This window comes from Etheostoma cragini, chromosome 10, assembly GCF_013103735.1.
Source record: "Etheostoma cragini isolate CJK2018 chromosome 10, CSU_Ecrag_1.0, whole genome shotgun sequence".
NCBI classification, from domain to species: Eukaryota; Metazoa; Chordata; class Actinopteri; order Perciformes; family Percidae; genus Etheostoma; species Etheostoma cragini.
This window is the reverse complement of record NC_048416.1, coordinates 10,765,552-10,782,790: the sequence shown is the minus strand read 5'-3', so window position 1 is coordinate 10,782,790 and position 17,239 is coordinate 10,765,552.

The following is a 17,239-nucleotide window of genomic DNA, read 5'->3' as shown; positions in this document are numbered from 1 at the left end:
CTTCTACCAACCAAGCGCCGGACGGAGACACGGTGCCCCTGCGAAATAGTTTTAGCAAGGAACTTGTTTTGGTGGAACATGTGTATGTTCAAAAGTTGTTTTATTCATGCAAAAGAAAACTCAGATCGGACAGATAGTCTAGCTAGCTGCCTGGATATACCCTGCAGAGATCTGAGGGGCAGGTAACCATAGTCCTCATAAATCCACTGAAGTCTAAAACACCAACACAAAGAAAGAGGAAGTTGACAGACATCGGCCAAAAAGATCGATAAAGAGTATCATCGGAGCATTGCGGGAAGTAGAACGTTGTGGATATAGACTATAACCTTGACAACAAAGGTTCTCTAATAATTAGAAGTTAAACTATCCTCTTTCTCTGTTTCTCACCAGGGCATGTTTTTGCCTTATCCTAATCAATCAATCAATCAATCAATCAATTAATAAATCAAACTTTATTTCTGAAGCACATTTAAAAACAACCAGGTTGACCAAAGTGCTGTACATAGACATGAAACAATAAATAGACAGAATACAACACCAGACAAATACAACATACAGTTCTCATGCTTGATTAAAAGCCAGGGAATAAAAATGTGTTTTTAGTTGCGATTTGAAAACCGGAAGGCTGGGGGCCAGTCTGACATTCCAAAGTCTCGGGGCTGCGGCTGAGAAAGCCCGATCCCCTCTACTCTTTAGCCGTGTTTTAGGGACAACAAGTAGAGACTGGTTTGCAGACCTTAATGACCTTGATGTAGCATGTAGCTTCAACAGATCAATGATGTAGACTGGAGCTAGTCCATGAAGGGCTTTAAAAACAAACAATAAAATCTTAAAATCAATTCTAAAATTGACTGGGAGCCAGTGAAGAGAGGCCAGAACACGGTTGATGTGGTCTCTCTTATGAATTCAAGTAAGGAGACGAGCGGCAGCATTTTGAACCAGTTGTAGCCGAGAGAGGGAGGTCTGGCTAACACCTACATAGAGAGCATTACAATAGTCAAGGCGTGTTATAATAAAAGCATGTTTAACCCTCTCAAAGTCTGTGAAGGATAAAAAGGCCTTAAGCTTAGTAAGAAGCATAATTTGAAAGAAACTTGCTTTCACAACAGAATTGATCTGCTTCTCCATTTTAAAATCACAATCCATTTTAACACCCAGGTTTGTTACAACAGACTTAACATAGGGTTGAAAAATGCCCAGGTCTATTTGTGAGACATCAGGGGTGCCACTGGGTCTAAAAACCATAACCTCAGTTTTACTCTCGTTAAAGTTTTGTGAATCATCTGCATAAAGACGGAAGCTGATGTTGTGTCTTTTTAAGATACATCCAAGGGGAAGCAGATAGAGTGAAAAATGATCTGATCAAACCTTAACCACAGCAATGTCATGTCATGAAACATTATCCTGAAGTGCAGTTTTGTCAGAAGACAGAAATAAGGAAACAAGTGACAATATTAGGTCACATAAACGGATGATAACACTTTGATTTATGTTGCTAATCTTTCTAAGAGTATCACTTATTACAATTTCCGTACGCCGGATACAATATGTTAGAGATTTTCCTTGTAGTAGCTCAACTCAAGAATAACGAAAATATAGTTACAATGAGCCAGAAGACATGTGTGTTTGCAAAGTTAAGGGTAAGGGTAAGTTTCTCATTTGAAAAGAAAGGCAGATTGAGAGTTCCTTAGTAGATCATGCCATAGATCTGGGCACAGTTTTACAGTAAACAAACTCTGGTATTACTAATGCGAAAGCATTGTGTGGCTAGTTTCACATTCTGGTCCCCTGGCTCACAGGCCAACCGTTTTGGCTATCAGTGTCTTTGAACATCATGACCACAAGCATGATGTGACTGTTTTGTGGGGGTTTTCTTCCCTTCTTCTCATGTGTCTGCCAATGATGTATTTCTCTGTTAAAACATGTTGTTTAGTAAAAATTGGATTAAGAACTTCTGATGATCTTTAAAGTAAAAGAAAAATCTGAGAAGATGTCCCTAGAAACTGTTTCGGAAAGGGCAAACACTTTCCAAAGATACCTGAGAGGTGATTTGATGAACCATGTGTCTATCATATCCGCCATTGTTGTTTTAATCAAACAGTCTCGGCCGTCACACACACCTAAACCCCACCCGTAGCTGGTATTAGCTCCTCAGGGGAAGATGGAAGTTCAGACACAAACACATTACTTGAAGCCTGACAAGATGGATTTTTGTGCGATATATGATCCTGTGATCCTCTGGCGATCTCGGGATATCATGAGAATCCAGCTGCCTACAAAGTAAAGCAATTGAACACTCACTTGTAAAGTGGATCAAGCTGTCAGCAACCATTCCATTAACCTAGATGATGTAAGTCCATGTAGTCATGAGGAAGCTGACACTAGGATCTTTGTCCACGCTAAACACGCAGCCAAAAATGGCAGCAAAAACCTCATGGTCAAACAGACCATGACAGACATTTTTGTTATAGCAGTCAGTGTTCTGCCAGTTCTTTGGGACATTGGTCTGCAACAATTGTGGCTTGCTTTTGGCCAAGGAATGAACCTTAGATGGATCCCTGTACATGACCTCTATCAATGTATTGGCTGTGATGTTGTTTCAGCCTTCCGTGACAAAGGGAAGAAGACTGGAATGTATTGGACAAAGTTTCTGAAATCTTCAGCCAGCTCAGCCACTACCCTCCAAGAATGGATGACGGCGACCTGAAGATTTTAGAAAACTTTGTGGTTATGATGTACAACAGATCCAGCGAAGCAGGAGGAGTAGATGAAGCCAGGTTGGACTTGTTTGCATGAAGGTAAAGGCTACATGAAGCCATTCCTCCTACTCAAGCAGCGTTGCTGCAGCAAGTAACGCGTTCAGCCTACCTGGCAGGCTGCATCTGGAAGTCCTTCTGAGTGGGGATGGACCAAGAAAGGTGATCTATGGCAGATCTTCTGGACAGAGCTATCACCAATGCTATCACTTTGGTCTTATCTGTACAGCACTGTGTAGCCAGGACTTGCAATGTTGCCCTTCATGAACATACAAACAATCACCCACTTAAATACAATGAACACAAATACAATAATTTTATGTGCCTCCAAAAAAAGTAAATAACATAAAACCTGCTGTTACTTTGACATGCTTTGATAATACATTTTCTGTCATATTTCATGCATTTGTTTCACATTATTTACTCTACATACACAAAAAGACTCTGAAAACACAAAATAGACACATATGTAACAGCCTCGTAGACAAAAACATAGGTAAAAAGGTATAAACCTTGAGTAAAATTATTTGGGCAGATATGTGTTTTCCAATCCTGGAAATGGTGGCCATCTTGGAAAATGGCGGCCGCTTTGAACAAACAAGTGGCTAACGTTATTTTTCAAATTAGTGGCCCCAGAGGGATGACCACACCAAATTTGGTGCTTTTATCCACTTGTGAAGGATTTCCCCCCTTATCTGCCCCACTTTGCCCATTGCACTTTTCTAGTGCTGTCTCCACACATCCAGGTGTTCCTGTCTGTCGGCCCACATATTCTCATCCACGTCACACCGGATATTTTTTCTTGCGATGCAACGTGGAAAGAATTTTTTGGAATGCCTAATGGATTCTCTACAGATTCTCTACGTCTACTGTGATGTCCTCACATGCTGCATCCATTGCAGCCAGCAGGGTCATCTGTGTGTGTGGCTGGCGATCGTACACCTTCCACCTCCATGCTGAAATGAACTCCTCAATTGGGTTAAGGAATGGTGAATAAGTTGGGAGGAATTCTATGAGCAAATCATTGTCTTATGATGTTGGATTTATAGAAACTCACATTATCACAAATGACCACTTACTTTGGGAAATCCTCTTTAAACAGACCCCTTTTATCATCAGGGATGAGAGCCATGTAGAAAACGTTGAGTAGATGTGCGTTGTATGGCCCTACAAGGGAGATATGGGTTAGGAGCGCATGCTCCCAAATTGCAGCACACATGGTGATATTTCCTCCTCGTTGGCCTGGCAAATCCACAGTAGCTCTGTGACCGGCTGCATTTGGTCAGGTTAAAGCCAGCCTCATCCACGTAGACAAAGTTGGTAGAGGGTTCCCTTGATTCCAACTCCATTATACGCTACATTCCTGAACATGCAGTTTATGTTGTTTTGATAAGGAAGAGTGACATACAATGTACATTCATTGTATGTTCCTTCCACAACATGGAAATGTGTACAGTTTATGCTTACTGTACTATGTATCACCATAAACATGTTGCTCTAAAGTAGTTACATAGATATATGTTTTACCTGTACGTACTGGTACCAGAGCTCCTTGACTCTGTCCTCGTTCTTTTTGAATGGTACACGGTACAGCTGTTTCATATTCTGGTTTCTATACAGCACGCTGTCGATGGTTGAGATGCTGATTGGTCTACAATAGTGGCCCTTATATCATCAGATATGTGCCTACATCCGCTTCTGCCTTTTCCTCTGTTTTGCCTTCCACCACTCATCCTTGCTCCTCTTCTTCCTCCTCTGGGATGTTGACCCTGTTCGTTTCCTGGTCCATCCATTATTGGAAAATTGCAACTCTGTGTTGTGGTCTGTCTGCATATGCTTGCCAGTTTATTGTTCAGGAGATGCATCTTAGAGCAATTTAGACAACTATTTGATTATTGGTTGAACAAACACTTTACATTCCTTCATGAGTGAGGGTCCATTTCACCTGCACAATTCATAAATTCACTTTTTTACACAAACGGTCTAATAGAAATGTGTAAAACTATGCTTGACAGTTGACATGACAAATAGTTCAACAATTTTGCATGCAATGGCTTATGCAAGGAACTAACGCCTAGATGTTTTGAGGGGTAAGACTATTCAACACAATACCATTTACTATATTTTGATTAACATGATGGAGTAATTGAAAATTTGGAAAAAAAACTGACACTTCTATTATGTAAATAACCAATTGCAATATGTGCAAAAGCAATCACAATTTGATCAAAGGAACAAGAAATTACTATAATGATGCACAAGTGACTAGATGATTTGGAATTTGTACAAGTAATATTAAAAATTGCCCTTTTGATCTAAGAAATGCAACAAAACGACGGAGAAAAACTGTATTTTTGGTTTTTCAACAAATTACAGTGTCATTGCGAGCCAGAAAGAAAAACACAAAACTATGTGTTGTGCTTTGTTTAGATATGTTTGCTAATTTAAGGATCATTAGGTGCACTTTACATAGAGGTTGATCTGGTTGATAACTGGTTGATCATTGGGTGATCTAATGTTTCAAACAATACCTTTAATCAAGAGTCACCTCAGAGCAAGTGATCAATTTTGGACAAATTCACAACAACAGTCTGTAAGAACAATTGGATTGTACTGTATGTAAAACTTGCTTGACCAAAAAAAAATTAAAAAAATGAAATGTATTCAAACAATATTCCCAACATTAGAATAAACTGGATACATTTTGGGATAATAATTTATCTCAACGCTGTGCTGTCCCCAGAGATGGGAAGTACAGTAACAAAGTCCAAATAATTTGTTACAGTAAGTCGATTTTTTAGATATGTTTACCTTACTTTAGTATTTCTTTTTGTGCCAACTTTTTACTTTTACTCTTTACATTTTAACATTGTATGTCACAATAATCATATATGTGATGTTTTAGATCGAATGGCAGACCATTTAAAATGTAGCCAATGGCATATGTCCACTAAAGTCTCTCAGGTTGCACGCTAGTAACATTTGTGTGGTCCAGGTAGCTTTGCATAAAAAATGGTTGTCATTCACAAAGCTACTCTTACTTATACCTAAAGTACATTTCCAAGCTTGTAGTTTGTTACTTATAAAATCACAACATCTACTTTTTTACGTATTCTGAAGTATCTGTACTTCTACTTGAGTACAGAAAGTGAGTACTTTTGCCACTGGACGTCCCACACTGGAACTCCCCCAGCTGGATTACTGCCTCATTGAAAAGGGGAATCCTCAGATTCCACATCATCTACGCGATTTACTGCAAGCGCAGCAGAGAGGCAGATGTGGTTGTTCATAGAAAGACCAGTAGATAAGCTGCATTCCTTCACACTCATCTCAACTTCAGTACTTTCAGATAACATCAAGGAAAACTGTGAGTCAATCTAAACATGGAACATACTGTAGCTATCTCACAGTTCAGTTCCAGTGCCACTGAAATCAGAGCTCTGTGTTTAAAATACCTTTACAACACTTCCTGCAATTTCTGTTTATTTATTAATGTAGTGAAAACCGTCAACAGACAAAAAAGGAGACGAAAAAGACCTAAATAAGCTCAACCGCACAGAAAGAGCCTTCTCATAAAGAGAAGAATTGAGTGAAAATAACAAAGATAAGACAAGCCAGTTGCTTCTCTCAATATGATGGCTATCTCAGCCATCATATTGTTGCTCGCCACATAAATCCCTTTGAACATTTAAATTAGTCAGCCTTTCAGAGTTGCGAAATAAAGACCTTTTTCATTTTTCCGAGTGACTGTGTTACAGGTTTCTAAAACTTCTCAACCTATGGACCCATTCACAAGAGAAAAACGATGGGCCATTTTCATCATGCAACCAAGGAGGCCTTTTGCTTCTAGAAGTATACCAAACCCTTACCAGAAGCATTTTGGAATTGAAATCAAACAGTTCAACAATTTCTTTAATTTCAAAATTATCCTATATGCTATATGTAAAGAAGGCTACATTATAAAGGTACAATGTCCTGATTCCACATTATATGGTTTACTATACATGACACTTAAACTGCTACCTAAAACCTACTGCCAATTTTAAATTTGGAAACGTAACTAAAGTGTGAGCAGCTCCTATGTATGACACTAACAGTTGAATTCTGAAGACATAGATGACCTTCTGTATTGGTGCTAAATTATTCTAAACTCTTTGTGGCCTTCTTGAGGACTCAGGTGTCATCACGTGATAACAAGCAGGGCTGGACTGGGGTAAACAAATCAGCCCTGGACCTTTAAGAACTAGACCAGCCCACCACAATCTGTTGGACCAACTGTCCTTGCACTAGAGCTGTAATCGGGACTTAAAAGTTAGGCCCGACAAGGCCTGAGTCTGGCAGAATTCGGCGCCGACCAGACATGTACGTACATTTTGATTGACAGCTTTTTGAAAGCCCAAACCCATTTCCAGCCCAACATTATTATAATGTGCGCACACACACAGCTTTTTTGCCTTTTGAGTTATTATATATTTTTCAAATCATTTTTTTTATCATGTATCTCACGTTATGGCTCTGTGGCAGAAGTTTTGTAAAGATAGGCTAACTATTGCGTCATAACCACGCAACTTACGCAAAGTAGAGGAATTACCGAACAGTACAGGATAAGCTTGCAGGCAGTTTCAACTTACGTTAGCTATTTAGGTTTTATTACTAATGTTAACTAGCATTTTAGTTTATAATAAGCCTGTGCCTATGTTGTCTCCTTACAAATACCTACGCTCTCCGTCTCTGCTGACTGGGAATGATTGAGATTTCTCTTGGCACAGCTACCAGAGGAATTACAACTTTCAGACAGGTTCCTCCCGTCACATCTACGTCATCAAGCTCAGTTGGAGGGTGCGCAGTAACGCTAAGTCATCAACGGAAAAGTGCTTCTAATAGACTTCACTGGCCTCCGTTGAAATCAATCACATTGTCCATTTAGTTTACTGTCCAATATTCAGACCAAACAAACACACCGGCCCACCGGGAAATCTCCTGGTACTCCCGATTGCCAATCCATGCCTGAAAACAAGGGGTGTTATAGGTACGAGAGAGCGTAAAGGCTTGAAACCAACAACTTGCAGAGTTAATGGCCACATTAAGGCTGAGTTGAAAAGAGCTTTCAAAAAGTGCATCACAAATTTCAGACATGAACCAGAGTCAAATATTGACTTGCATATTGTCTCTGACATCAAAAAGCCTACCAGCACCATGTGAATTTTTCTCCTGATGAGCTAAATGTCAATATAACACCAATCTTACCTTTTACCTTTATTTATATTCATTAATGGGGGTTTAGGTCGTCTGTGCAGTATTCAACAGCATGTCATCACATTGTATGTGGGAGCACTGCAGAGTCTAATGCAATATGCTTGGTGTGTATGTTCAGAGTATATGGATGTGTGTGTGTGTGTGTGTGTGTGTGTGTGTGTATGTGTGTGGGTCTGTGTGTGTGTCTGTGTGTGTGTGCATGCATGCATGTGTGGCTCAGACGGGACAAGACCATGAAAATATGGTTTGGAGATTCATCATCATTGTATTTTTACTAAACACTGATGAAACGAGAAACATTACTGATTGTAAGCCAGTTTCAGTAAATTCTCTAACACCAAGGAGTTAAAACTGACAGCAGGACACATTTTAATTGCGTTTGATCTGTTCAATAATGACCGTTGGCTAATAATACTTGCAGACCTGCCACAAACAGACTGAGAGCTCTGTGTGGTTAAGTCAAGGACCCTCAGAAGAACAGCTGAGGCAGAGAGAACAATGCTAGCTGCTAAAACCAACTGTGGCAGAGGACCTCCAGCCACACAGGCTGTGGAAAGAAAATAGACATGTCCTCCTCTTGTACAGGTCTCAGGCCTTTTGGTTACACCTTCTCAGATCTGCTGTGCTTCACATCAGAGGCTGCAGACTGAATCAGTCGTTGCTCAAGAGTACCTTAGTACTAATTGATGAGTTGATAGTTCTCACCCATAGTGCCCACCCATATTTTCCAAGTGTTCCACAGACAACAAGAATAGGTACACCGGATGGGTTTGGCTCTATTTATGGCTCCAGACAGCAGAGGAAGTGAAACCCCTTCTTGGACTGACGGTAGGAAAGCAGAAGTGTGTCTCAGACAGCTCGGCTGCAATGCTCATTTCAAACCAGATGAGCAAATTCAGATGGGAGCATCTCTGCTGGCCACGGGCCTCAGGACTCTGATTTACAGAAATCACCAGATCACCATTATCAACAAGCTCACTTTTATTCACAAAACCTCGATGACTGCAATCCTCAAAAGGGAAACCTATGTTCCTTTTGTTTTTCATCTGACTTCCCCATCATCAAGGTAAAGGCTTATGAAGGATTTACAACGGGATTTTCCAAGTTCGTGAATCTTTTGGCTCCGTCGACCATAAAAAGTAAGAGAACTGCCTTGAAACTGCTCAAGCAGGGAATCAACTTTTATATTCCTGCTAATAGATGGCTTCATTTTATTGACATAGACATACAAAACAATTGTTTTGACAAATCCAAGCCACCTGAGGAGAAGGAGTCAATTTCAGGATCATTCAATCCCTTTGAGACGCCCAAGAAGGCGTTGATCATGGGTCTTTGCACAAGCAAGTCCTCCGTTACCCTGGATCCCAGCGCTCAGTCCCTGAGTGCAGAGCAAGCCAGTGCAGCGGGGGAGGGGGTCAGTCCTGAAGGGACCCCCATTCTGAATGATGGCATCCTGATGGTTCAGCCCGTCAAGAACAAAGCTGAGGGAGAAGGAGGAGGTGGGGCAAAGAGTGGTGGGGCAGCCAACCCAGCAGCAAAGGGCTACCTGGAGCTGGGAGGGGAGGGAGGAGGAGATGGGGAGTCATCACTGGAGGCTGAGGAGGAAGAGGAGGAGGAGGAGGAGGAGGAGGGTGAGGAGGTGGAGGAGCTGATCAACTTCTCGGACAGCGACAGTCTGACCAGTGAGTTCCTGGAGTAGAGAGGAGAAACAGGAATGGACATAATTGGAAAGGACAAAGACAAGTTGATGTTGATCTTGTAATTGTTGAATGCCTTTAAATAAATTTCATTTGTTGCTTATTTTGTGTTTCATATCCTTACCCGACACCTAAAATAGTTAATGAGGGATAAAATGTGTGTATTAATTAACTGTTAATTTACTGCAACACTAATATTTTATAAATTATCATTTAATTGCATGTTGACATTAAAACATTAAAATTTATAAAAACATATTTATCAAAATTATTTTATAAAATTTAAACCATCTGCCATCTAATTGCAAATCTATTCCAAATTTGGCAAGCAGGCTTATCTGTCCAAGAGGAGCTTCCTATTTCAACAGCCACCTACAGAAAGTTGGTACTCCATAACTTGCACATTTTTCTTTTGATATTTTTTGTCATGATGATCCACAGGTAGTACCTGCCAAGTTATGGGAAGATTGGAATCACCGTCTGGGAGGAGTTTGAAAGCATTTACAATCAAAACAAAAATGCATACAATTATAAATGGCCAACTTCCGGTTGGGCGGAGCTAAATAAAACGAATGGGAAACATTTCCGAAATTATGAGAGCAATGTGTGTACTAAATCTGGTGAATATCAGAGCATGTCCAAATTAAAAACTTCCACACTTAAGGGAGGTGCAATGGAGCCCGCTGACAGGTGTGGACCAAATCGCTGTACAGTCTCGCAAAGCTCCCAGGTTTTGATGGCAGCGTACATTTTTTATCAAGACAATACCTATGTTCCCTCAAAATTTGGTGTATTAACTTCTCTTTTTTTCTAGATCATGGAGTGCGTGAGGGGGCGCAATAGAGCTCTGTGGTGACGCCCAATTCAAAACCCTGCATGACCAACTGCATTATCACCTGGCAAAACCTAATGCAAACAGTACAAAGACGGAGTCTGTGTCACAGGTAAAAAAAACGCTCCGCCCCGCCAATGTGACAGATCCTTGCCACATGTATTTCAACTGTAGTTGAGTATATGCCTCAGGGATCTGTCCTGGGACCGCAGCCATTCAATACATATATCTACATTCTGGATCAAAATGTTTCCAATGCAAATTTCCACTTTGCTCCCTTTGAGTAAACTTTGAAAGGGCGTAAATCTAAGTAAACTCTTCTCTCTGCCTGACTTTAAAGCTCTTAAAAGAACAATGGTGACTTGATTGATTTGTACTGTACAGAGTACACACAATATTTTAATCATTAAAGTGAATGTATTTTATCTATGTTTTCTTGTGTTTGACTACTGTCATATAGGATGGCCAGGAGATCATTGAACAGAAAATGGAATGTTGCTCCCTGGTCTCATTGGATGCAATTAAAATTGACTTCACATCTGTCTGTAGATGTTTCAAATATTTTTCATATCTTACAAGCAATTTGTTCTTTTTTTTTTAATTTAATTTGTTTTATGTTTGTTTAATGTCTGAAACCATATTTTTTGTACTGCTGAATTTCTTGGCCTGGGACACTTTACTCCTGGTTAAATAAAGATTAAATAAATAAAAAGAATTGGATCATGATTACACTTTGCTTTCTCACCAGTAGTCTTGTTTGCACCAACATCCTGAGCTAAAAATGTACTCTAACCGTATGTCCACAGTGTGCAACAAATCTCAGATGTGGCTGGGTGGTTTTGTTTTCTAAGAAAACCCACCGCAGTTATGCACTATCACTGTTGCTTTCTGAACCTTCCACTGACCGCAGTGATTAATACGACCTAATTACAGCATGTGGGGAAAGCTTTTCTATTACTGTTTGATGTGGAAATTGTAAGATTTCTGATTTGGTCAATAATATTATCAGCTTGAGAAATAAACTTTTTGAGTTTTAGTCCTGTTATTTCTTTACTTGAGGGGGGAATTCTTTTGGTACTTCCATAAAACTGCTTTTTATCTCTATGAACAAAGGTTACAGTGGAAAACAAACTATCACATTCATTGATTTCATTCAGTGAGTGGAATTCTGTCTGAAGATTGAGCCCACACTGTCACCCAGTTACGTATTTCATTTATTGGCAATCCCTGAAGAATAATTTAACAGGGTGAAATTATATGTGTTAATTAATATTTCTTAACATGTTAACAAGAAATCATTACAAATATGCAGTTCTTCCCACATAAACAACACTTTAAGCTTGACTTGTCCTAAGGGTAATCACACATGTATAGAGAAATGTGACACTCAGTATCCCATACATTTTCAAACATGGCTTACCCAGCTCCAGCACTTGTGGTGCAAAAACAAATGAACCAACGCTGCCATGGATATACTGGCTGGATGAAACCTAACAGTGCAGGTCTCCACATCATTTACACTGCAGTGGAGGAAATATCTTGCCTGCTAAGGAAATGCCGCGACAGTCATAAGCTGTCAGATCTCTATCTGAGCTGTGGCTAACAACATCACACACATGCAGTATAACTTTTGCCACTTTTTCAGGGTCCTGCTGAGTAAATGTGTCCTGTGTGGGAGCATCTTGACCACACAACGTAAAGCAGGAATTCCCCAATAATTTGGAAATGTCACCTGATGCATTAAAAGCCACATACCTGTTAGCCATCCATTGACAAAGCCTCAGGAGTAGGTTCAGGCATTTACCCAAGCAGCAAGACTTTCTACACGATTTTGACAGCTTATATAGGTGAAGGCATAAATAACACCTTCGGTAACCTAACCTGGACTAGAAACACTGTGATCTTGAAATTGTGTTGCTACCTAAGATATCCATTAGCAATGGCTGGGTCCTCAACCACCTGCACAAAGATTGTAACTCTACTGCTGCTGCCTCTTTTCATCTCTTGTCACCCGTTATACTCTTCATGCAGAGTAATGGACGGCGTCACCAAAAATGTGAAGTTCTTGGGAGAGAGTGTTAAGGTAAGGTTGCATCTTTCTCATCCAATTTTGTCTGTCACATAGGTTCAGTTGTGGAAGAAGTATTAGGATCTTTTCAGAGCTTTTTATTAGCTGTTTGTATTTATGCAGATGGTTGTAGAGATCCGATGATCAATGCTGATAAAAAGTACTGACTTGGACTGTAAACAATGACCGGTGCACAAAAGGGGAAGTCTTGGCTCATGTTTCTGCTGGCTACACCAAGAGAACCCCCCAAAGGAGTCCTTGTCAAATCAATAGTCGATGGTTCCCCAATTGTATAGATGATGATAGGCTGTGTTCAATATGGCCAGGCTAAAGCTTGGTCTTGTGTGTGTGTGTGTGTGTGTGTGTTTGTGTAGTATGAGCCACAAGGATAAGTGATAATAGAAACAATTAAACATGTTGCTGCAGGGAGTCTATTTGGCATTTTATTCCTCATTTGATAGCTGATGCTGATGCTACTCTGGTTCAGTATGGTGCTAGACTGGTAACTGGAGAGGGGTCGGTTCACCTCCTGGGCACTGCCAAGGTGCTCTTGAGCCAGGCACCGAACCCCCAACTGCTTGCGGCGCCTTTCCATGGGCAGCCACCTCACTTTAACATCTTTCCATTTAGTGCATGTATAGGAACTGAGCATGTGTGTTTAGTTCGGGCTTGTGTGTAATTTGTGTAATAACAACAGAGAAATTGTAATTTCCCCTTGTGGGATTAATAAAGTATACATTATTATTATTATCATTATTATTATTATTATTACTATTATTATTATTACCGGGGATTTCATTAACTTTGTGTGTTTGAATCAACAGCACTGTTCTGAGAACTGCAGCTCAGCTAATATCGATGTAAGTGTACCATCATGTTCTTCATCTCTTGCTCTAACTCCTGAAGTCACCTGCTTTGCTTCTTTGCTGCCTCACTGTTTTATGTAATGAAATCTTTTCTGGTTATGTTGCTTATTTAATGATGTTGCACTCATATACAGAGCACTAGCACTTGTGACCTACAACAGCAAATTTCGATGCCACTGAGTCCTGGGATTTTGAACTAAAGCTCAATCAGATTTTGCCTTTTATTGTTGTGGTATCAGGTGAGAAAAATATTGTCCTGAGGCACGCTCTCTAGCAGGGGTAAAACTGTTTTTCTTCTTAGCATGAAATCTTAAAATGTCACAAATTTTAAAAAGAAAGGTGATCACGCCAGTTGTCATGTTGTAGATAAAGAAACATTTGTTGTCATAGCACCAGTTACTGTTTCCCTGAGAGGGAGGGTGGGGTAGCAAAATTTAATGAGTCCGGCACAGCACTCACTCCACATGAAACCCACTGGAGCTATACGACAATACGTTAAGCAAACTTTACGCCATCAACGCAGTTAGTAAGCAGGCTACTACCGATCTTCACTTCACCTGTTCACCTGATGTTAGCAGTGTAGATAACAGTAATTTAACGGTCCTGCTGTAGTCTGGATCTCACACACGCCGGATGTCCCTTTACGTCCTCTCTCTGTGTGTTATCACTTTCAATCCCCGTTCTCTTGGGGAAAACACAACAAACTTTAGCTAGCAAGCTGCACGCTGAAGAATAAAGAAATGCAAACAACCCAGAACTTTTGTTTTCTTATCCCAGAATGCATCTGTGGTGTAGCCAGACCTGTGAAGATAGAGATGGGCATGGAAGACTAGTCCTGCTTTGTAATACAGACTAGTGAGCTAACGACAGACACTTGCCTGGCTCACAGAAAGGCTCCGCTGCAGAACCAATATAGGGGAAACACTGGGATGGATATTAAATGTTATAACTGGCATTGACAACTGTTGTGAAGGATAGAGCTAGGAAGAAGCTACAATGATTTTTTGCACGTAAGACTGCTCTTCTCTGCAGTGTGTACACACACACCCACACCCACACCCACACCCTCAGACATACACACACACACACACACACACACACCCACACACACACACACACACACACACACAAACACACACACACACACACACAAACACAGCTTCAACACCATGGAGTCTTTACCACTTCCTCTTTGCTTTGCTGTTATCTCATCTGAACCAATTTCAGTTATTGCTGCACAGCTTTGTTGACTGCAAGGTCTATTGTTTTCTGTTCTACATAAATATATCTAGCAGGGTGCTTTTTTAGTTGCTTCTTAAAAAAGAAAGTTAGAGTGTTACAGTTTCTTTTTTGATTGCTAAACGCCACTGGTCACAACTGAAGGCACATGTGCAAAGCTCTAACTCCAGTCTACATTAACAACAGTCACCTGAGCTAAACAGTTCACATCTACTGCAAAACTCATTCCGAGCAACACAACTCCTAACAGACGTCTCAAAACAGGCTCGGTGCAGTGTAACACTATGAACAACCTTTACTGAGATAACACACACTGTCACTGAGAACACACTGAGAGTAGAAACACTAGCGTCAAGGCACCAGACTGAAATCCATTCTGTTTTAAATGTGTGTTTAACAGTTTCGACAGCAGTGTGTTAGCATCTGAACAAAGTGCTGTAAATCCAGCGTTGTGCAGAGTTTTCACAATTGTGTTCTAGCAATGAAAAAGAAAGTAGAGAGGGTCCACGTGAACTGCTGCAGTGCAGACTGTACTTACAGTTTTCCAGATGTGACTCCAGTAGTGCCCACTGTTGCTTAGCAATTTAAAAAACTATAATTGTGGAAGGGTTGATTACAAAAGACAAGATGCCTCATACATGGGAGCTGGTTGAATGAACTTAACTGGTTACAAAATATGTAAAATCTTTACATGTTCTCATTTTATCTCCTCAGGATACATGCAAGTGTTTAAACTTCAACGTGTCACAAGGGGTAAGTAGTGTGTGTTGTTGTGTGTGAGTTTGAGAGTGAGGAGGTTATCATTGTTAACATGAGAGAGAGAAAGTTCCCCCTTATTTAACTGTAGTAAGAGCCAGATATGAAGATGGATCACCTGTAGCGAGGTTGTTGTCTTAACTTCTGCTTCTGAGCTGAAGAAGAATGAAGATGAACCTCCAAATTGTTGCCAAGCAATGATTTCTAATGCCAGCCCCCCCACGCAGCTTTCTTTTGTATTCATTTAACTGAAATCATATTGTCTTTTCACCTGTGTGATGGTGTACAGTTGATTATAATGCACACGTGTTACTAATGTCGATATGTCTGCCCTCTGGACAGGACTGTGCCTCTCCTGGTCATTTCATTGAAGGCTTGAAATCCCTGCTCTCCAATATTCCCAGTTCTTCCATTAAACTGAGAACCGTCACCAGTCACCTGATCAAGGCCATGCGATCTATGAATGAAACTGAAGACTGTAAGGTAAGATGAGGATTTGTGTTTGTCTCTAAATATAGCACAGATATTATTGCTAGCATTGAACGCCAGCTCACTCTGTTTATCATCTGTTGTTATTTTATTTTTTTATTTCCTCTTACTCAAACTGGCCGTTAAGAAATCTAAAATACACGTTATGTTGTGTCAGGCTGTCACAGTAGAGTTCAGGCCAATGAGAGGTGTCCTATTAGCTTTGGTTAGAATGCATTTTGTATTATTTTAATGGCCAGTACAGGTGAATGATTACAGCCATTAACAGCTACTTTTAGGGTAAATATAACTATTGCTTTAAGACTGACCTGTCTGAAAGGTGCCCCACCACACATATTTCATTACTTTGTGGTAATGTCTGAAGTGCCACCGCGGTCTCTGTAACATTTTTTTATGGAAAAAATGCCTTGGTTACATTCTGAAAGCCATTCTAGTGTGGTATGGAATGTGCCAGTTTTCAATAATATTCAATGAGCTAAACTGCTTGACTTTGATTGGCTAACAGCCAACCAATGGGAGCCTGGCTATCAGCATCCTTTGCCCATCCTTTGCTGGCTTAGCTCATGAATAATAACGAGCTCAGGCAACATGACTGGCCAGCTTTTGTAATTGGCCTGATTTCTTTGCTTATTTCTTGTCAGTGGCTAGAACTAACAACGGAGGCAGCAGTTCATTTTCACAATCACAACCTAACACAACATAACACAAACACATATGGACTTAACATATTTCCAAAAATGCAAGTAAAATGGTTATGTGTGGCAGGGCACCTTTAAATGGAATTGTTCTTGGGCTCAAATGATAGCTTGAGTCAGCTTGCGTTCTAAAATAAATCAACACACACAGGATCAACTTTATGATTTCCAGCTGCACACATTTGATCATGAGACAAAGTGTCCTTAGCCCTCATTTTAGCATATTTTATAGTTATTTGTTACGGCTAATAAGTTTAAACTATACTGGAAAACAAAATGAGCTACAAGAAAGAGTTTAGTGATCATTTTCTGTCAGGTCATCCAGGCAGGAAACCAATTTTGCAATACACACACACCATTTGATTTATTGTTAATATAGTATAAAATATAGAACCGTTTACAGGTGTTGCTTTATATACAACTGCTTCTCCCCTCAGGAAAAGATGAAGGAATGCTCGCTGCTGGGGAAGACTTCACCGAAAAACTTCCATAACAAACTGGAAGACATGACACAGCGGATCAGATCAGCTCAACAACTTCAGTGATCAGTGCATCTTTCTCCATAAATCCTCATTCTCATTCAGC